Source organism: Anser cygnoides, chromosome 3 (genome assembly GCF_040182565.1).
Source record: "Anser cygnoides isolate HZ-2024a breed goose chromosome 3, Taihu_goose_T2T_genome, whole genome shotgun sequence".
NCBI lineage: Eukaryota > Metazoa > Chordata > Aves > Anseriformes > Anatidae > Anser > Anser cygnoides.
Window position 1 is genome coordinate 114,534,748 of NC_089875.1, and position 20,192 is coordinate 114,554,939.

At 39.3% G+C, this 20,192-nt stretch overlaps 1 long non-coding RNA gene across 1 annotated transcript; it reads left to right on the forward strand.

Moving 5' to 3' along the window:
* Positions 1-14,987: 14,987 nt before the first annotated feature.
* LOC106044660 (uncharacterized) lies at positions 14,988-16,322 on the forward strand. Its single transcript, XR_001212384.3, has 3 exons — positions 14,988-15,046; positions 15,396-15,463; positions 15,936-16,322. It is a non-coding gene; the product is annotated as an uncharacterized lncRNA (long non-coding RNA).
* The last annotated feature ends 3,870 nt before the right edge of the window (positions 16,323-20,192 follow it).

Sequence of the window (20,192 nt, forward strand, 5' to 3'; positions counted from 1 at the left end):
CCAGAGTAGCAATAGGAAACAACGAAACCTGATTTTTTTCAAAAATTGTAAGGCTCTTATAAAGGTCTTCAAAGCTGCACAATATTTTCCTTGTAATCATTACTGCTTCACAAAAACAGAAAGCAACTGATTTCTTAGAAGACTGAAAACATCAGCTCTCCTCCTATTATTAATCCCTTTCACCTTTGGCCATGATTCCCATAGCTTTCACTTCTAGTTTTAGAAAAGAAGTCCAGACACAGGAGCAAGACTCTCTGCTTTTGTTGGACTGAATAACACAAGTGGTGGGAAAAAATATCCTTTCACAGTATTTCCTTATTCTGTGATTTTCATTTCCTGATGACAGTTTGTATTACAGCAGTTCCTTAAGATTGCAGTTAAATGCATAACCTTCTCTGTACACAGATGCAGAGATGGCATGGCCCAAAAAGTACATATTACCTAAACCTACAGGGCAGGCAAAGGCCTATAATTAGCATTTCTATTTTCACATGAGTAAAATAGTTTATTCCCCAAGATCACAGAGGAAGTCCATGATGAACTAGGAATGAAGTGCAAATCTTTTGAGCCTCAGCTCAGTGCCTTCACAAATATGCCTTGTCCCCACAGAGAAAAAACTTACAAAACCTTCGAAAATATTACCAGCACATGCAAAATCTTTTTAGTCCTGACTTCATTACTTCTCTGTAAGCCCCTGCAATGTATTCGACTGATAGTGGCTAGGGAGCCTGCGGAGGCAAGACTATATTAATGGATAGAGAAACACGCTCAATTTACCATTTACTTGTCCACACCTCACCCTGCTGTTTGCTGATTGTCATATATCTAAGTATAGAATCTTAACTGGTTTAAATCATCCCAGTTCCATCAATTTGTGTGGTGTTATACACCCGTTGATGATCTACCTGCCACATCTTAGGTCAAATCGTTGATCCTTGATTGGTTTCCCTTGGCACCACTGATGAACAGATAAGTAATAATAACAATAATAATGCACCCAAATCATCTTCTGATTCCATAGGGGTTTTCTCATTTACTTTAATAAATCTTTGATGCTGAGCAGTGCCATATGAATATCAACTGGGTAAGCAAGGAATCGTGTCTAGAGGGATTCAAGAGTGGAAACTATGCACAGTGGTACTCTTGCTATTATTAGTAAAGTGATCAGGATTCAGAAGAGTTGTGAGAATTCTTTTGCCATGTCAGCCATCAAAGAGAGACACCAGAGAGATGAAAGTTACAAAGTGTAAAACCTTGCCTGTCGCCTTCGGCATGTTTTTGTTTAGTTCCATTCATCTCTACATTTGATTTTTAATAGTTTACTTCTGTTATTATGAGTGAAAAATAAAAAGGACCATTAAAGAACAAATGTGTGCAGGCAGTTTCTGGCACTTTGTACCAAACAATGCTAACTGCAGATTTGACTTGCTTTTATTTCATATTCAATTACAAAAAAAAAAAAAAAAAAATGTGGGGGAGGTAGATGGGACAGGAGAGAGACAGAGGACTAACTTTCACCTTTCTGTTTCTTTTTCTTATGGTATTAGAAAAAAAAATACAAACAAACAAACAAAAATAAACCAAGCTAGCAGCAGAGGCAAAAGCATACCCCTAGACCCTAAAGAGAGGAGAGCTATTTTTAACTCCCTCAAGGAAAATTGTATAAATACTACCCACTGCAGAAAAACGTGAATTTAATAAACCCCAGTATCATCACTGGAAACAAAGCTATTTAATTTAAAATCTAGGCAGTGACCTTGAATTTAACAAAGAAGGATGATCTGGAGAAATAAATTTTAAAAGGTAAATAATTGCAGGGGAAAAAAAAAAAAAAAGAATTGTAGCCAAATCCTCAGCCAGAGAATTCAATAACACTGCAAAGCTTTAAACTACTGGGAACCAAAGCCAACTTTGGACTTATGGAAATGTTTCTTTCTATTCCACATTTTCTTCAAAAATTATGAATAAAAATAGCTTGATATACGAATAGAAGTATCTACTGACCCACAAAACCCAGCTCTAAGAGAATGAAGGCATTAAAACTGTTGCTCTTGCAATTTTTGGACAACAGTATCTTCATCATAATTAGGGTATGATTTCTGTTCCTTTCACAGCAACAAGCCCTATGAAAAAGAAACCCATAACCCAGGGCTCTATGAGATACCAAACCCCAACCGATGCAGAATACGAGGCAGTCCCCACTGCCTCCAGTCCAGTTGTTGAGAGGATTTATGAATTTTCTGCTACCATTTTCCTTCTCATATGATCTGAGGATGATTAAGGATTTCATCAAAAAATATTGCTTTGTTGGCTTGGTTCTCAGAGGTTGTTGAAATCTGGAACCTTTTTCCTTATAATAAATTACTTTAAAGGATTTACTGGAGAAAAAGATAGACATGCAGTAAATATGTGTACATCACAGCTTGTATAGCATGCAGATACCATGCACACACATAGCCTGCTGGGCAAATGGTTTGATTAAGCAGATGAGGGAGGTGCCCAAATGAGGTATTTTAGGACTCAAATCTCTACTACCTCCTGGCATGTGGTCTCTCACCTTCTTGCATTCCCTGAGGCCTTCTCCAGCCAAGAGCATTTCCCTCACCCCAGTCAGCCTGGAACTTCAGGTCCTTCTTCAGGGCAGAAACAGCAAGGAAAGGTTGGACATATATTTTCTTTCAAGACCGTTTGCAAAAGATGTTTCTCACCCCATCCCTGGGGTGAGCTCTGAATGCACAGTTCTGTAAAATGTTAAATCTACTGTTCTTTGTATCTCCTGTGTTTTACTGGGCAGAAGGTAAACAGTGCATCCGTCATTTAATTTTATTTGTGTGGGTTTTCTGTGTGGGTTTTTTGTTGTTGTTGTTGTTATTGTTGTTTTTCCTATGAAATAATTTCTTCAGACCTTACCTGAAAGTTAGGTGCTTTCCCACAACGTTCTAATATGCATATGTCCCAGCCTCTTTAATTTCTTTATTTTTTCTGGATAACAGCTAAAAAAAAATTGTTTGCACAAGCCGAATTGACCACAAACCTTGAATAACTTTTTCTGTTTATTGATACTCCAGTTTGTTAACTGTTATTAGGCTTATCCAGCTCAGGCCTACTACAGTGTTTCTTCTCACTTCCTTGTGTAGGAACCCTGTCTTGTATCACTTCTTTGTGACAATAAGTACTTATCTTATTCCAGAGAGTCACACAAATTATTATTTTTGAACACTTTCATAAAACAATATTGTGGTTTGCTAACACTGACAGTGTTCCTTTGAGACCTCCATAGTTTGTTTTCTGCTCCAGTAGCTCTCATCCTTCCAGATTGTTGTCTTGCACTGGTGCTGAGTTGTTACAACCAGAAACATATTATGTTTCCTATTATCCCTTTTTCTGTATGATTTCTGCAAGGCAGTGGGAGCAGATACTCTCACAGCAGACTGCTGTGTTAAGTGCTGGGCTCAGTTAATGCAATACTCTGCCACAATTCTGCTGTCATTCCTCCTCTAGGACCAGAGTAATTATCAAATAACTTTGTGACATTATGTTATATTATTCTCACCAAAACTTACAGATATCTCAAAGTCAGTCTTCTAGTCTAAGCTGGTCATGAGGTCTGTGCCCATATTCAAAAACACCTTTAGATATTTATTTACTCTGTATCTTATATGCTTAAATTAGGACAGGTTGAATCACCTGCAATCCATTTTTCAACACTCACTTTAGAGGGCACCTAGGACAGCCTTCACCCATTCCCAACCTCTGAATGACTAAATTTCGGTAAGATGAATGTGATCTCTGATACTCTATGAATTAGTCCTTGGCCAGAGTGTAGAACATACTTTGTGCGACATACTCATACAGAGTGCTAGGACACCTGTGCTTGGTAGCCAGGTACTTATAACTGGGATAGGTAAAGGGAAGGGATTTATGCTAGCCTCCAATGAGCTGCATAACTGAAGAGTTTCTGAATGACTTTTTTTTTTTTCCCTGGAGTTCTTGTTGCTGTTGCAGTTGTCTTGAAGACGTGGCTTGTTATTTCTCCTCATCAGTCTGCCCTTTAATACGTGTTTCAGCCTTCTAAGGATAGCTACACAAAGTGCAATGTACAGTCTAGCACACATACGGGAAGCAGTGCTGGGTCATCCCAGGCCATTACAGTCTGTGTCTCAGCAGAGCTAATTAGTCTTTCTGTGACTGGAGCACCATGTCACAGCAACTTTACTGCTGGTATCTTTACTATCTCATTCTGATATAGCTCTAGTGTCCCTGCATGGAAATACATTGTGTCATGTAGACCTGTTGTCAATGCCAGTACCTAATAGGATTTAACTAGTCCAAAAGTAATTGCCCAAACCTAAAGTCTGCATTTCAGTTTTTTGAGCCAACTTCATGTCTGTCCTGGGCCTCTAACATCTAATAGCAGGATAAATCAGCAGAATAGAATTGCATTTTCATTTTAAGCTAGAAACCTACAGTACTGCATGCACAACATAATGTGGTTGCATGCAAACTGCTTAGATCATGAAAATCCTCACTGAGGACACACAAGGGGTCAATAGTTTCAGCAGACAAAAGCACTACACCACACTGAAGTTGCAGTACAGGTTTCAGAGTAATATCAGCTGGTATGTATTCAGCCCTTTTGGTAAAACATTTCTTTTGTAATTCCCTAAAGTGGTTTAATAAACTTTGATACATGTTTTCTTTGCATAGTCTGATGTGTTTGCTGCTACTGTAGTAGATTATTTTATCACCACCATCAACAACAACAATTACAACAGAGGCAAAGAAAGAGGTATTTGTCTGGATTACCTTTCAAATTTTTGAACAAACATTTTCTCAGCAAACCATTTCAGATATCCTCCAAACAGCACAGCCTTTTACAAGTTCAGACTTCCAATTAAGATCATGCTAGGAATGCAATCAAGGATCTCAGCACTCAGAAGTTAATTATCTCCTCAGGCTAAGTCATAAACATACTTGTTTTGTTTTTGTCCACTTCATCTAATGATATAATGTATTTGGAAGATACAGATTTTGTCAGTTGTTATCAAGAGGGCCTATGGTGAGGCTGTGGGAGCTTTTGTCACTACTGAAATGCAGCAAAAGCTAAACTGTTTCTGTGAATTAACAACACTGTCCAAAATTACCCACAGACTGCCACACCACATAAAGCTCAAAGATTGTTACGGATCTTCTCTGCATGCTCAGCCAACTTATTCATCCCCAAAATTGGCTGGACTTGAGCCATACATCTACACATGCTCAATATAAATGCTCTAAGAGAGATGACTTAGACTGACCTCATGGAAAGCTGAACAAGGTTGAAGATAAATAACTGAATAATTCTTTCCATCCCAGATTAAATGGCTGTCTGATTCACAAGGGCCAAAAAACCTTTCTGGCCATCCAAAAGCAATGGCAGTGCTTGAAACTTCCAAGTTATTCCAACTCAAAGTTGGATTAACTGCCTCAGAGTCTTCTAATTGACAGATGGTTCTGCTAATGCCCACCTGGGAAAATGTGTGATTTGGGTGTCTCATATACATATAATGTGTTCTGCTGCCAAAAGGTAATGGTTGAGAGTGATGTATCTACTGTCAACATTTCTGTGTTTCAGATGCATTTATCTCTAAGAATTTTTGTGGACTGATGCTAGGCATCACCTTTTAAATTCATTTTCATTCCTGAGAATTCATCACAAATGTAACATTGAGATTTAAGATACAGTTTTCAGGAGGGATATTTAGCCTTTCAGCTTCCACTTTCTAAAGGTGCACATAAACTCTATTTGGTCATTTGTAATAGCTACATTTTCAGCTCCATGCTGGTCTGATTCTGGTCATAAGATCAAACTCACCCACAAGCAGTATCATAAATCTTCACCAAAATGTAAAAAATAAAAAATCCTTTAAGCAGCCATAAACATAAAGTGTGGAGCCTTCTGGAGTTGGAGACTGATACTTGAGGTTTACTACCCAATCCACAGGCATGGGAGCAAACCCAGACCCTACTGAGCAGGCCAAAACTGCACATGCTCTGCGTTAGCAACAGGGGTGGGATGAGTGCATCCTGGTAAGACCACATCCAAACAGCAGAAACTGAGCTCTGTTCTTCCAGGGCACAACATGATTTAGCTGAACTTTAGCTACAACTTTATTTGTAGCCAAGCTATAAGCAGCAACACGGGCTAGTCATAGGAGATAGCACACTCATGAGTCCTCTCTTAACTTTGTATTGCAGGCATATCCTTCTGGTCTTGAGTAACCTAGCAGGTAACTTATTTCAACAGTAGGACAAATAATATGATAGAAACTGTGTTCAGTATCAATATTAGCAGCCAGCACAATACAAACTTTAATTGCACCTGAAAAGCTTCAGGTGAAACATAACAGGCCAGCTAGTGAATATTCTCCCAGTGACCAGCGTCAATAAAAGAGTGAACCAATGACAAATAAATACTTATCATTATTTCTTGTTTTCTGCTAACACCGCAAGTGCCCTCCAGCACTGCTTACTCACCATTGTAGTCTGCCAGTGCTCAGATAATCAGTGCTTCATTATGGCACACTATAATGTGGATAGTACTTGTTACTCACTGTTTTGCATGGCAAAGTTTCTATGAGGGAAAAACATTCCTTATGAAAAAATAGCGAGAACTCATATTTTACATTCACCATCTCATATGCTCTTTGTGGTCTAGCACTTTACATCCATCAGAGACTGTATCCTGAAAATCTGACAGAAAAGATCCCACTTGATTTTGTAACTTGAGACTGATATACATAACCATTCAGTACCAGTAAATAAAATACAGTATCTGGGAATGTGATGTAGCAATAGAGTTTGTAACAGCTTCAAAATTAAGGAAACCATTGGGGGAGAGCTTGTGAAGGTCTGTGCTCTACTCTAATTGTTAGTGCATGTGGTCCCACTCAATGCACAGAGAAGGATGAATACACTGCTGTTATAAACAAGAGTGACCATACTGAGACATCACATCCATGAATGCCAGCAGTGACTTTGGGCCAACTTGCCTACACGCTTTGTGTTCCTGCTTTCAGACTTACTTTTTGCAGCAGCGAGATTCATCTTATTGCCCTTTGTCTTCTGGATATTTAAGGGGCACAGTCCAGATCCAGGAAAAGAAGATATTTTCTGTCTAAAAGGTCCAGGTCTAAAAGATAATTTCCAGGTCTAAAAGATAATTTTTCAGGTGTTGTTGTGAATCTGGTTATCTTTTTCTGTGCAAGAGAGGGTTAAGATCCTGGACAGGGAGCCACAACAAACAGCAGCCTAGAGCTGACATAGCTGGGAAGTGTCAAGTAAAAGAGTGCCTGAAGATCTTTCTCTAACCTGAACATAAAGGGGGACTCTGCAGCAAGACATCTCTGTGAAATATAGCTAAAGCAGACTGTTCTTGCTTATCTCAAAAGAAGATAGGGACTAAATTCACAAGGAAATACCTTTTGCTTGGTAGTTGGGCACTATTGGTAAGGAGTACTTGTGGGTGAAGGGGGAGGCCTGGATTTTAGAGATGTTCTGAACCCTCCATTTCCAGCATCCAAGAAAGCAGTGTAATTATGGGTAATACTGAGGGAAACCTACTCTTCCTCTCTAGTAGAACAAAGTCACTTTGCAATCAAGAAAACAAACTTTGAGGATTAGAAGGGAAGGATGAAAAAAGAGAACCTACTTTTATAGTATTTAAGGTATTTAGACATTTTCTCATTAAACCTTAGAAATAATCATGAAATAAACATTTGAATTTTGAGATTCCCACTTCCCTGAAGACAACACAAACAATTGGTTCATTATATGAAGGCACATGATAATACCACTGCTACAGCTTCAGCTGAATTCAGTGTAGTCAAAATGAACACAGTAAATAATAGCATAAGGATATCTTTTTTCTGGATCCCAGAAATCTGAGGAAGAAACTTGCAGTGGGACCACCCCAAGAACTTGCAATGAGGGATCGCATGACTCATTTTCCTAAACATCAGTGTCTAAATTTTACATAGAAACAATTTTAGATTTCTTTCTGTTTTCTTTGTTGTTCTGATCCCCTATCCAGTGCACTTAAATGAATGCAACATTCCTTGTACTAACACCAGTACTTTCCTAGTGTAACATGGAAATATTTTATCCTTTTTGTGTGTGTATGTGTTTATGCTTACTGCCAGAAAATTCACATTTGGATTACAAATGGGTAGATAAAGTTGCCAAACTCTTCTATGATGAACTATAGTCCAAATCTCTCATGTTTTTTTTGTTGTTGTTGTTACTGTTTTGTTGTTGTTCTTGTTCTTGTTGTTTGTTTGTTTGTTTTTGGTTTTGGTTTGGTTTTTTTTGAGGAGAAGGATGGGGGAAGGGAAAATCTTATCTTATGCCCCACAGCTTTTCCAAGGCCAGAGAGAAAAACGTGAGTCACAATTCTCCCAATCCAAAGGGCAAGGACCGTTTCAGTAAAAAAGTTGTTTGTGAGGCCTGAGAAAAGAATAATAACCCCAATGTGTAAGTGCAGATTTTATTGTGGGATGGAATATATTTATGTATTTACTTTGGCTGTCTCAGAGAAAAATTTCTGAAGCATGCTGGAATTCTGTAAAGATGCAAGAGTGGCTTTCATGTTTGCAGTGTTAAGCTGCCAACAAGCAGAAGCAATGTAAGCAATTGCATTGGTCTCTGAAATCTTTTATTCTTTTCCTGTACTCTCAATGATGTCCCAAGAATGCTCCAAATGACTTTCACTTGCAGCATTGGAAAATTCACCACCATTCAACCACTTGAATTAAAGAAGAGTGCCTCTTAACTGGTAGCAAACCTAACTTTGCTGTTGTCTTTTTCCGCAAGACAACAAACCCATTACACATCACACAGTACTTTAATAAAGCACTTGATTTTGCACATCAAAACTCAAACAGCAGCAGCAAAATAATGTATATTTAGAAAGTACTCACAGATACAGAAACACATATATATATGCCTGGCACACTATGTGAGATAACACAAATTATTTACAGTGGTTTTAGCACATTCTTCACAAATAGATTTTGTCAATGAACCAGAAGAAAATATCATTGTAAAAATGTTTGTTGATTATGTAAAGAGCTGAGGAGTGACTGAATAATAATAGCAGGTCATCAGTACTGAGTCAGTAATGTTATAGGTCTGATGTGGTCAAACAACCTGTACTGTATCACAGCAAAGCACAATCCATCTGGGACCTCAAAGTGAGGACTGCACATGTGAACAGTGGGACCACACCTTGAAAGAACACTGATTGCCATAAGGTCATGACTAGTACATGGAGGTAACAAAATAGACACAACACTGATGAAAGGCATACCAACACCTGCCAGCTGCTCTCGTCTGGCAAAAATTCTCATCCAAGACCTGAAAATATATTCTTCTACTGCGGATTTTAAAAAATGCAGTCTACACTCATTTAGTGAAAGAGAATGTAAAGAACCAAGTGGATCATGATGTAAAAATATTGACACAAGAAGATATCTGATATGTGTCTATCCTTTTAATGCTGTATTTTTTAAGACCAAAGATAATCCATAATCTGTAGGCTGAAGCAAGAAACAATGAAAAGTAAGTTTCATATTTTTAATAATAGGAGAATTAAAATCTGGAGCAATTTACCAATGAATTTTCCATATTCAGGAGTCCTTTGAAGAAGACAGATATCTTTTCAGAAGTTATGAATTTGGTATTACATTACTTGTTCTGATAAAAAGTAATGTGTGCATTTCTGCAGCTGTTGTAACACAGGTGATCAGAAAGGTCTCTTTTCCCTTAGAATTGATTGATGCATTACTCACAGGCTGGTTCTTAAGTAGCTTGGGTCTTTTAATGAAATCCCTCTGATTGCAAAACTGCATTAACACAAAGCAAAACACACAGATAGATTTGGACCTCTTTACATTAGCCTTAATAAGCCACTGGTATCAGTGTATGTTCTTCCAGTCATTTGATGGTTATCACCGGGTTTTCAAAGCCATGTCAGTTTTAGGCACCCAGATACCATTGACTTTCAACTTACACTGTCTGCATTGCTTACAGACCTCATCAACATGAAATGAACCTCTGACTGGACCATGGCTGTTCTTTTCAAGAGTTAACTTCAGCAAATTGGTTACATAATTAGAGCTACAACTTGCCTCATTACAAACAAGCAATGAAAACTTTAATCCTCATTCATCCAAAGAATCAAAGTGTGGAAGCTCTAAATCTTGTCTGAAATGGCAGATTAGAACAAACCTTGACACTGCTAAATGGAGACAGGGAACTATTTTGGAAGACTTGTAAGATAAATTGATCATGCATGACTCCATTTCTGCCTTAGGGGCAATGTTGATGAGCGCTGAAAATGCTGCTGTACAGAAAAGAAAAAAGAAAAAAAGAGAGAGAGAGAGAAATAGATATTTCTCTCCATTAATTTATTTTAGACTTCCTATAATTAGGAGAAATTATTGTTGTGTGATATTCATTCATCTCATTAGGCAGTTTAAGAAGAAACAAGTTCATCCTTTCTGAAGAGAATCATATTTTTCTGAAGGTGGTAAAAATTTCTCAGGCTCCATTATAAGAATTAAAGTGTTTATAATCTTTGTTCTCAAAACACCTAACAGTCTGTTATAAAACTACACCTTAAACATAAAAAATGCAGTTATGGGGCTTTGAATTCTTTCAGTCTTTACATAAAAGATATATCTTTCTGACGTAAAGTTTTTCTCCTATATATCTTGCCTATAGAGCAGGTGGGGGAAAATGAACCTTACTCCCTACTGTTAGAGGATGTCACCAACAATCCACATGGTACATACTGCAAAAACAGTAGGAATGGTTGATTCAAGAGTTTCAGTCTAGATATAAAATAATTCTGTCAGAGACAGAAGCTGACCCTTAAGCTGATACAGGAAAAAAGATTTTTTTTTCCTTCCCTCCCTCATATACCTCAGAATTCAGTGTCTATAGCCTTAGATGCTCATTTGTTATAAATCAGTTACAATAGTTCATAAACTAAGCCAAACTAAGCTAAAATTACAGTCTACCATATGTAGTAGATGGATTGTTTTTAAATTTACTGATCTGGGAGAAGAGTAGGTGTCCATATTGGTTTTATGTGGCAAGGGCTTGGTAGCAGGGGGGCTGGTGGAGTTGCCTCTGTGAGCAGAGCCCAGCAGCTGTCCCATGTCAGGTCAGAGCCAGCTCCAGCCAGCTCCAAAGGGACCTGCCGCTGCACAGTGCCAAGCCAATAAGTCGTTTGCACCTCTATAAGAGCAGATTTAAGGCAGGGGATAATAATAATAATAATAATAATAAAAATAATAATAATAAATGCTGTGCACCAGTAGCTGGGAAAGCAAGGAGTCAGAACCAGCCCTGCAGACCCCCAGGGCAGTGCAGAAGGAGGGCAGGAGGTGCTCCAGGTACACAGCACAAGATCCCCTGCGGCCTGTGGAGAGGCCCCTGGTGGAGCAGGCTGTCCCCCTGCAGCCCATGGGTCCCACACGGAGCAGATCTCCACGCTGCAGCCCGTGGAGGAGCCCCCGGTGGAGCAGGTGGATGTGGCCTGGAGGAGGCTGCGGCCCATGGAGAGCCCCCGCAGGAGCAGGCCCCGGGCCGGAGCTGCAGCCCGTGGAGAGGAGCCCACGCAGGAGCAGGGGGTCTGGGGGGAGCTGCCGCCCGTGGGGGACCCGTGCTGGAGCAGTTTGCTCCTGGGGGATGGACCCCGTGGTACGGAGCCATGTGGGAGCAGTTCTTGAAGAGCTGCTGCCTGTGGGCAGCCCCCGCAGGCTCAGTTCGGGAAGGACGGCATCCCGTGGGAGGGACCCCACGGGGAGCAGGGGCTGAGAGCGACCGTGAAAGAGCCGCGGAAAAGAAGCATGAGGGACTGACCGCAGCCCCATTGCCCGTTCCCCTGTGCTGCTCAGGGGAAGGATGTAGAAAAGAATGGTTGGGGGAAAGGGTTTTTTTGTTTCTTTTTAGTTTCTCACTGTTCTGCTCTGCTAGTGATAAGCAATAAATCATATCAATCTCCCTATGCTGAGTCTGGTTTGCCTGTGACAATAATTGTTGAGTGATCTCCCTGTCCTTACCTGAACCTGTGAGCCTTTTCCATTGTATTTTCTCCCCTTTTTATTTGACGAGGGGGAGTGAGAGCATGGTTGTGGTGGAGTTCAGCTGCCCAGCTGGGTGAAATCACCACAGTGTCCTGCAGAACCATAGTATCCAAGACAATAAACAACTAATCATGCAAGGGAAGTCTGGAGTTCTTAAGGGGTTGGGCAGCTCCAGGCAACTAAGATACTAAAGCCTTTCTTTAGATTAAACATCTGTGCTCTGCAGTCCCTCCAAATAAGAACCTTTAATAGATGGCTCAGTACCTCTTCACCCTTCTGGAGGAGGTGGATGGAGTGGTAGGATCCTGTTTTACAATCCCCCAAGAAAAATGCTTCTAAATTTCTCTGTCTGTTCAGAGTAAGCTTCACCTTGATCTACAGGCTTGCCCTGCTTTGCTATAAAGTACGATTAGACACTTTTCCAAGGCTTTAAATGTCTCCTATGAGGTGTGAAAGCAGGGTGTTGTGTTTTCTTATGATTTGTTTTGGTGCTTTTTATTCTGAATAAACAGAAATGCTAGGATTATGTTTCAGCTGAACTGTGAAGTACATTTTCATAATCCAGGGGCAAAAAAAAAAAAAAAAAAAAAAGCAATACAGGCAGTATTTGACGTCTATGTGGTATCCAAGCCTTCAGAAACTCTTTGTGTGTGTTTTGCAATTATAGCCCAAGCAGGCTGTTCTCCTGAGTGTGAATCCCTTATATGCTACTGTCCTGTTTGGCTCACTTGTCATCTTAAACCAGAATTGAGCCACCTGATTTGGGATAAAGAGTGCTTAGATAGATATGAAAAAAAAAACGTGTCTCTCAGATGTTATTAAAGTCTTTTTTTCTTTCTTTCTTTTTCCTTTTTTTTTTTTTTTTTTAGATAGAGGCAGAATAATATTAGATTTGTGTATTATTATGTTCCCCCTTTCTTTTGTTCTTTTGCTGAGATGTGAGCGGAAAGTCAGGCTGGTGGTTGTATCAAAAGTACAGGCTCTCTGCCTCATAGCAAATCTCTCTTTGTTTTAGTATGTCCATGTGCCTCTTTGTGTGTGCACACTAGAGGCTATTTTTACTCAGAATCATAGAATATCTTGAGTTGGGAGGGACCCACAAGGATCATTGGGTCCGACTCTTGGCTCCACACAGGACCACACAAAACCTTACGTCTGAGAGCATTGTCCCAACGCTTCTTGAGCTCCAGCAGGCTCAGTGCTGTGACCACTGCCCTGGGGGGCCTGTCCCAGTGCCCGACCACGTCTGGGTGCAGAACCTTTCCCTCACACCCAGCCTGACCTTCCCATGTCCCAGCTCCATGCCGTTCCCTCGGGTCCTGTCGCTGTCCCCAGAGAGCAGAGCTCAGCGCCTGCCCCTCCGCTCCCCTCGTGAGGGAGCTGCAGGCCGCCATGAGGCCTCCCCTCGGCCTGCTCTGCTCTGCGCTGAGCAAGCCGAGGGACCTCAGCCGCTCCTCATACATCTTGCCTTCTAGGCCCTTCATCATTGTTGTTGTCCTTCGTTGGACACTCTCTAACAGCCTTACCTCTTTCTTATATTATGGTGCCCAAAAAACTTCATGCAGTGCTCCAGGTGAGGCTGCACCAGCGCAGAGCAGAGCGGGACAATCCCATCTGTCGACCAGCTAGACCAGTTCGCAATGCCATGCCTGATGTACCCCAGGGTATGGTTAGCCCTCCTGGCTGCAAGAGCACATTGTTGATTCATAATCCGGTTTGGTGCTGCCAGCAGCTGCTCCATGACATCACCATCCTTCCTGGTCTGGTGCAAGAACCCTCCTCCAGGGTGGCACAGACATGACACTCAGCCAGCGAGGAAGGGAGAGACAGGGAGGCAAGTGTGCACCCCTGTGTGTGTGTGTGTGAGCACATTTGACGTGTTTGAAAAGATTTCCTTTTTTTGGATACACTTGGAAGTTTCTTATTTTCTTTGCAGTTTCTTTAAATCTTCAATAACTTTCTACCTTTGTTTCCTCTCTTTTTTTTTTTTTTGAAAACCATATTATTGTCTTCAGCCAGAGTCACTATGAAAAATTATCACTAAGACATCCATTTTTACTTTTGAGTTACGTCATATCGCATCAGTTTTTGGTGACGGGGAGGATTCTCACTGACATAGTCGTGTATCAAAATGAGGAGAAGGTTTACAACAGAATACAACTTTCAAATCTAGCTGAGAGATTCAATGTCACAGACAGGCTTAAAACAACAACAAGAGCAAAAACAGGAGTTGGAAGCAGGAAAACAGGAAATTCAAAGCGGAAATATGTGCTCATTTTTAATGGCTTGGGGAAATAACTGTTCAATCATATACTCTTGTAGACCTTTTCTCCCCAGAAACCTTAAAAAAACCATCAATATTTCTCTATGAGACATAGCTTGGTTCATCTTCAGGTTATTGGGCCTAATGCAGAAACTATTAAGTGAAATTAATGGTTCAATGTTTTTCAGGCTGGCAGACTAAGTGGTCACAATTGTCGTTTTAGCATCCATGAATCTCCAGAGCTGATTTGAAAATGGAAATTGGGGTCTGGGTTCAGTTTGGGGGGATTTTTAGGTTAACACACAAATATATTGCTTTTCATTCTTGTTTTCACCATGACTACATCTCAGTTCTCTGCTGAGTTGTTTGTTTTTAAATAAAACATCTCACTCTAAAATCAGATTTATTTTATAATTTCATTTTTTCTTTGCAGTATGAACATTTTGATTGGATCTCCTGTGTTTCTGTACTGCATGTTCTGTTTCTCCATTTCAAAAACTCTAAAAAATATTTTTAGTAAAAAAAAAAAAAAGTAACTATATTATTTAAATTTAAAAAAAAAAAGTAACTATATTATCCAAATTCTGTTTTCCAGCAACGCAAATAGAAATAATCTTTGTTTCAAGGTCAGTGCAAACTAAAGGCCAAAGAAGTAAGTTTGGGTCTTTTCAAAGCAAATCCAGGGTTAGAGTCTAGCTTGGTTTCTAGCACATTAGTCAGCAGGAAATAGAAGCTGTTGAACCCTAATGCAAGTCACAGCCAAAGCTGTTCATGAGTTCAATGAAAGTTTAGCAAACATGGTGAGCAACAGTGCAATGTGAAGTAGGGACAGCCAAAGGACATAAATAGAGAAGCCTGATTAGGCAAGAAAAACACAGCTCAAGCAGAATAAAATTCCAGCAGTAACATAAAAGGAAAGTGGTGGGGGGGGTTGTATGTTTGTTTGTTGTTGTTTTTAGAAGTACCTGATTTCCAGCTTATGCCTAAACGTGTATAACCAGACAGGGAAGCTGCCTGACGCTCTACTTTTGAAACAAGAACTTCAAAGTTTAGAGAAAGAAAGTTGGCAGTAAGTAATTGTTTACCAGAAATAAACTGAATATTAGATGCAAGTGTAAGCCACAATTAACCCAGGAGGAGATTTTGTGGGTATGAATATGTGCACCTTCTATTTATTTCCCCTGTTACTATGTGGTTTTGTAATATTTTCTGCAACTTCCTGACCTTCTCTTCTATGTATTTTCTTTTCTTTTCTTAAATCTACCTTTCTCTCTTCCTTTCTCTCTTTGTGTTTAAAACATTGTGATCACTAATATCAGACGTAGCATTATAGGTGTTTAATTTAAATTTTGCCTTAAATCCTTAAAAAAACTGTGATAGAGTGAGAATGTACATGCGAGACAGAATGCAGAATAACTGGGGATGTGACAACTTAGATAATTAATTAGTCCTTTTCATGTCAACGGGGGGGGCACATATTTTGATTTTGTGCATATATTCTCATTCACACACTTTTTTTTTTTTTTTTTTTTGATGCCTAGAAATGTGAAGCCTTTATTTTCATCCTGGATTCAATAAAGTGTCTGGTCTGATTACATGGATTGAATGACGTGTGTTAGCACCCTGCTTATTAACCACTCTTCATCTTCAGCAGGTCTGTGTTAGACACCTGTCTCAATTTTCCCGTCACATGCCTTCTGTGCGGCACTGTCATAAGAACAGCAGACAGACACCAACCCATATTTTTCAGAGGTCTTTATTATAGGAATTATATGTAGACAAAAGACAATGCATTGGCTTTTATTCTTACTCTCTTCTTTGTTTCCCCTGTGATTAAAAATGCCCATGAATCTCCTAAATCAAAGTTTCACTTTTCAGACCAGTTCTTGCAACTTTGAAGATACCAATAACGTGACCAACACTGAAATTATTCCCAGTGTACATTCCTGGATGATATAAAGCCTCAGCAGGCAACAGAACTAACTTGTTCACCATGTTACAGTTCTGAAACTTCCTTACCCGTGCTTGGAAAGCACTCCTGTTACACCATCAGATAGCATGTTGAGAAACATCATGATTTGAGCAAAAGGAGTTTATGAGCAAGTGAAAGGAAAATGTAGTTTAATGGCTGGATGTGGATTTGTGTCTTGGGAAACTTGAGTACGGTGCCTTGCTGTCAGTGTCACAGGGTAAGATTTAGTTCATCTATTTCTGTCATCTAAAAGTTTTTTAAAGAAAGTACCTGCAGAGTATTATTTGCCTTATCTTAAAATAAGATCCCATCACCTTCAATGTTCCTTGTCTTGTCATTCCACAGAGATTAGACTAAATCACATGATTAATAACCTTTTTTTAATGATAGCATTTCCCTGTTTTCCATTGCTGCCTGTAGAACTTAGCATGTCATTCCCACCCCCAATCTGTCTGTAAAACCTCTAGTATATCCTTTTTCAGTCTTTCCAACAAGCCTCTAAATCCTTATTCCCCTTGCTTGGAACAAGTTTGTTTATTATAGTTGTTTATTATAGTTTTATAGTAAGTTTTATAAGTTTTATAAGTATAATAAGTTTTATAAGTTTTATAATAAGTTTTTATAATAAACACCAATGCACTGTAGGACATGGAACAAAATTGCACTTTACCATTTTTTTCCTGATGTTTTCGATTACATACCTTTCCTTTTCATTCTTCTTTTGGATTTCAATTACTGACTCTTCTGGAGCCATTGCTTTCTCTTTCAATGACCCTGTGTAAACCAACAGTAATGAGACAAAGCCAAAGGGCTCCTGGAGCCCACCTGCCCCTCACACCACCGGAGGTAGAAACATTTTTCATATTCTTTTGTATCTTCTTGCCTTTGTAGGGCTCTCACTCATGTCTGTGTTTTCTTAGCTCTCCTGAAATCCCTGTCTATCTCTATTCTTTCTCCTAACAGAGACGTACAGGGTTTGTGTATTTATTTGTATTATTTTAATCCTTTTTATCTCAGGATAGTTCCAAGATGAACTGAATGAAAAAAAAAAAAAAAAAAAAGACTCAGTCTCTCACAGAAAGTTTATTCACCTCCACACACAGGTTCTTCATAAGATTTCCAGAATTACCTTGGCTTTCCAAACACTTTATCATGTCCTGAACACTGTAGAGCATGTAAAGGGTGGAGACAGCAAGTTTTGGGGTCATATCTCCCTTTCCTCCATCTGATAATTGACAGGACATCTGAGTCACATGGACTGTAAGACATCTTCCTGCCTGTGCAAATCATTTTTAGCAGACTTAAATGATTTTTATTCCCACAGCTATGCTATAAAGTAGATAAGGAATGTGTCCATTTCAGAGAGGATATACTGAGGAACAAATCAGACTTACTGACTTGTCTGGTATTATACAGTTTGTGGATGTGCCAGGAATTGAGTATAGCTCTTCAGCCCTACCCTGGTTCTCTAGAGTATCACCCAGATTATTGTCTCAGCTCTCCATCAGCTGAAGCACTGAATCACCAAACAGGAGCTATTCCTTTGTTTAGCCCTCTTTTTCCAACAATTTATAATTGCAACAAGCTGGACTTGGATTTTTTTTATTGTTTTGGTGTTTTTGTTTTGTTTTGTTTTTAGTGTAAAAGGGAAATGCTCTGTGGTAGGTTGATTTGAAATTCCATGGAGTCTACAAAACCTTCAGGCTACCACAGTTCTGAGGTATTTATAACATGGTATTGATGTTGTGAAGTACTTCACCTCCACCCCTGTCTGCCTTGAGACATCTTGTTTTCAGAGGAAAGTGAATACAAGTTCAAGGTTACAGGAGAACATTTCCCTGGCTTGTCAACTCCTCCTCTTTCAGCTTGACTGGAGAGCTGCTTCATGCTCTCATGCTTTATTCTTGTGATCAAACTGCAGGAGGCAAATGAGAGCCATGAGGGTTGTGGCATTTGTGGTTTATTTTAACAGTGGTTTATTCTCAGGGAAAAAAAAAAAAAAAACAACACCCTGAAGTTTGCAAATGGAAAAAGGATATGGGCTGTGTCAAGTTGGTTTGCTTTAAAGATGGGTTGTAGCTATTCGTCCTTTCCTCCTTCTGTGGCAGGTTTCTCCTTAGGTTTGACGACAAGTGACATTATTAGTGCTGATGGCCAGGCCTTGAACTCACTGTGTTGATTGTCTGAATTTTCTGTTTCTCAGTGTAATGAAAGAACAATCAGTGCCTCTGTGATATCCTCATGTGGCACTAACTGCTATTAGAATTTATAATCATTTGTTTATAAGTATTTATTATATGTTCTGACAAGAGGCTTTACAGACTCCAACTGAGACTGAAGCACTGTACTATGAGGCATTGTGTAGATTCACAGGAACATGCTAAGAACTTACAATCAATATAAATGAATAGGAATGGAGAAAAGGAACATGAAGTAGAAAATAGCCTTCTCTAGCAGTCATTTCAGCAGCTACCACGCAGCGCCTCAGTCCCTATACATTTGATCACACTTCCTGTCTCATTACCACAGTTAAAATTTACTGTCCTTCATGTTGGTGTTTCAGCTAGAAACATAATAACACGTAACTTTGAGCAACAAAGGCTCTCTGCATACCAAAAATCACAAAAATGTAAAAGGAGGAGGAGGTAAGGAATGAATAATTGTTTTGCATGTTAGGTGCCTCCCCACCTCCTATTTATAAACAGTCCCCCCAACCAAGAGTAAAAACATATATTTTCTTATAAGAAGAAATACTGAGATCAGATTGCTTTTTCTTTTATTTTCAATAGAAAGCTTTAGTCCCTTAAAACTATGTTAGTGAGAAAACTATCAGGAACATTTTGGGAGAATAACCATATGATGCTGGAAGGAGACTGAGGAAGTGACATTCAGTTGTCTGAACAGGCATCTCCAGTTCCTGTCAGACCCCTTGAGATGGTGTGTGAGAAAACTGCACCAGGCTGGTTGACATTATGTAGGACCTAAGGGAGCTCCATGCCCTCCTGGCACTGCAGACAGAAGCCAGTTGGAATTTCACATGGCAAAAAAATAAAATAAATAAAATAAAATAAAATAAAATAAAATAAAATAAAATAAAATAAAATAAAATAAAATAAAATAAAATAAAATAAAATAAAATAAAATAAAATAAAATAAAATAAAATACAAGAAAAAACATTGGATGTGTATCCACAGCATCGCTTCTGGAGCCTCCCTGGATGGAGGACAGCATCACGAGTGGCACCAGGCAACAGGGACCTGATCTCAGCATTCTGAGGTGTTAGCTGGCCCCACATCACATATCACCTGGGCAGAATAAAGCGAAAAGGTTTACACCTGCCTGGTGTATTTTCACCACTCCTGAGTGTGGAGGAGTAGTTGCAGGGACAGGACCTGAGGTTGCTTTAAGCATTTACCCTAAAACATTTGCTCTGTCTTTCACTCCTGTGTTTTGGTGGAACAGAAGAAAGATACTCCCTCCCTGTAAGAATCTGGACATATTTTTCTAGTTGTAAAGCCCACTGGTTTAAAAATAATAATAAAAAGATAAATAAATAAATAAATAACAAAGAACAAAACAAGGACATGCTGATGCAAATGGGAAAAGTTTTGTCTTTTTTATTCAGCCTAACAAATGAAGGAGAAGAATTTGTGCCAGGGAATGTGGTCTATACCTCTAAGTTAATTAGCAGTAAATGCATATTTAGTTAGTGGGAGGGGTGGAAATCAAGAACCTTGTTATTTCTGTTTCTCAGTTCCTGTGCATTTAAATTCACAATTACACTTCTAGAGGAAGCTGCCTCTCCAGCAGAGAGGTCTGTACTGA